We start from the raw sequence: 2,870 nt of genomic DNA, 5'->3' as shown, positions 1-2,870 counted from the left end.
AATTTGGCAAAGTGTATAATATTTTTATTTATATTTTTATTGAATGCTTAATGTTGCTAGATATTATGCTAAACACTTTGCACAGTGTTCATGTAACCATCTGGATAATAAGCCATGGTTATTACCGTTTTATACACTTGGAAACAAAGGCACAGGAAGTTTGCCCAAGGTGATGTCTAATAAGTAGCTAAGTCAAGATCTGAACAGATAGTCCAGCTCTATATCGCATTCCATAGCTTTGTAAATTTCTTTCTTTTTTCCATCTTTATTAACTTGAGTATTTCTTATTTACATTTCAATTGTTATTCCCCTTCCTGGTTTCAGGGCCAACATTCCCCTAACTCTTCCCCCTCCCCTTCTCTATGGGTGAACAACGATGTTCGCATTCTGTATCACAAAGAAACAATATGCATTAAGTTGGGGCTGATTTACATCTTAAGAAAAAACCCAGAAAGATAGTTTTCTTCATTACAGATGTGTATGAACCATGTTACACGGACTAACGTTTAATGCTGTAGTTTGATTCTGTGTTGACTGCTTCATTTGATTTGTTTCATTTCTGTAACCCAGGAACACTTATCAAACATTTTATATTTATCAGCCATTATGTAAAAGAATAATAGAAGTACAAATAAAACAAAACTTTCTTCCTGTCTCCCTGGAGGGGTGAACTTTATTAGAAAAAAGGTATTAAGCTAGTGTAATAATCAAAGATTCCAGAAGTCTACCTTTATTTGACTGAACAAGTCACTTAGAGAACTAGTCTGAATGTCTTTTAGCTTGAAGAGTAAACGTGGAGTACCAGAATGGTAGAGTTTCCAAAAGATTTGCCTTGTAAGCATGAGGACCCAAGTTCTAGCCTCAGAAACTACGTAAATCATAAAAAGGAAATACTGCATGCAATGGCACATGGTTGAAATCCCAATGGTAGAGAGGCAGAGACAAGTGGATCCCTGCAGCTCATTGGTCAGTCAGCTTCTCATATCATATGATTTTCAGTCAATGAGATGCTTTGATTTTTTAAAAACAATACCTGGGGAACAAAAGCTGAGGATGTGCACCATGCACACATACACATGCACACACATAAAGGAAGAAATAAAAGACACCAAATCTCAGAGTAAGCTTTAACTCAGAGTAAACTCATAGGAGAATACTTTTTGGACAGCTAGCTCATTGCTATGGGGTAGAATGTTGGGAGTGGGATTTCTCTACACAATTATTACTGAGAAGGTAACAGTTACTGTTCAAGAGCTTTCTTTTTTTTTTTTTATTAACTTGAGTATTTCTTATTTACATTTCGAATGTTATTCCCTTTCCCGGTTTCCAGGCCAACATCCCCCTAACCTCTCTCCCTCCCCTTTTATATGGGTGTTCCCCTCCCCATCCTCCCCCCATTACCGCCCTCCCCCCAAAAATCACGTTCACTGGGGGTTCAGTCTTAGCAGGACCAAGGGCTTTCCCCTTCCACTGGTGATCTTACTAGAATATTCTTTGCTACCTATGAGGTTAGAGTCCAGGGTCAGTCCATGTATAGTCTTTGGGTCGTGGCTTAGTCCCTGGAAGCTCTGGTTGGTTGGCATTGTTGTTCATATGGGGTCTCGAGCCCCTTCAAGCTTCAAGAGCTTTCAAAATCCATCTCTTCCATTGGTATCATTGGTCACCACACCAGAACAAGTCTTCATGAGCGAGCCAACTTAAAGAAATCTCAGGTAAGACTTCTGGAATACTTGGAAGAGAAAACGAGAAAAAAAAACTTAAACCATTTAAAGTTGAGTGGACTTCCCAGTACATGGACACTTACATGGGAGAAACTGTCGACTTGAGCTAATGTTAGTTCAGTGTTGGGGGGAAATCATAATTGACCTAAATGGAAGAATTTTATCTGAACTGAGGAGGCAGTGATTTTTCTAGAATGGGAATATAACATAAGATTCATTCTGGTATGCATGTCAAGTCCTCTTAAAGTATACCCAACAGCAGTAATCTGCATCCTGTCAGTAATCTGCACCATTTTTCCACCCATAACTCCACCTGCCTTCCAGGAGGCCACTCTGGCACCAGGGACCCCAGGCCATGGAGGGACTAGTGATTCCATTGGTAAAGTTAGCACCAAAACCCCCAGAGGTCATGCAGGCAACAAAGTCCTCTGGGGAGACATCCTACTGAACATGAAGACTTTCTAGTCACCAGAACTCTAAGCTACTCAGGTCAGAAGACAGAAAGGAAACAGAAACCGGGGAGTAGGGGGATCCAAAAACCAACCATCCAACAAAGTTAAACTCAGAAATCAGCTTCTAAACCTATAATATGTGCAAAACCAGATGGACAAAGACCAGCATAAGAATGCAATTAACAAGAGCCAAGGCAACATGGCACCAACAGAGCCCAGCTGCCCTACTAGAGCAAGACCTGGTTACTCTAACACGGCACAAGAAAATGACTTTAAATCCAATCTCATGAAGATGATAGAGTCCTTTAAAGAGGAAATACATAAATCCCATAAAGAAATACAGAAAAATACAAACAGGTAAAGGAAATGAAGAAAACAGTTCAAGATCTGAAAATGGAAATAGAACCAAATAAATGAGAAAAAAAAAAACACTCCCCCCATACACAGAGGGAATCCTGGAGATGAAAAGTCTAGATAAGAGAACAGAAACTACAAAGATGGATATCAGGCATCACCAACAGAATACAAGAGATGTAAGAAAGAATCTCAAGTATAGAAGATACAATACAAGAAAGTGATGCATCCACTAAAGAAAATATTAAAACAAAAATGTTTCTGACATAAACCATCCAGGAAATTTGGGACACTATGAAAACATCAAACCTAAGAATAAGGGGAGATTGAAGACCCAGAAAAT

The sequence above is a fragment of the Rattus norvegicus genome, chromosome 6 (assembly GCF_036323735.1).
Source record: "Rattus norvegicus strain BN/NHsdMcwi chromosome 6, GRCr8, whole genome shotgun sequence".
NCBI classification, from domain to species: domain Eukaryota; kingdom Metazoa; phylum Chordata; class Mammalia; order Rodentia; family Muridae; genus Rattus; species Rattus norvegicus.
Note: the sequence above shows the minus strand (reverse complement) of the source record.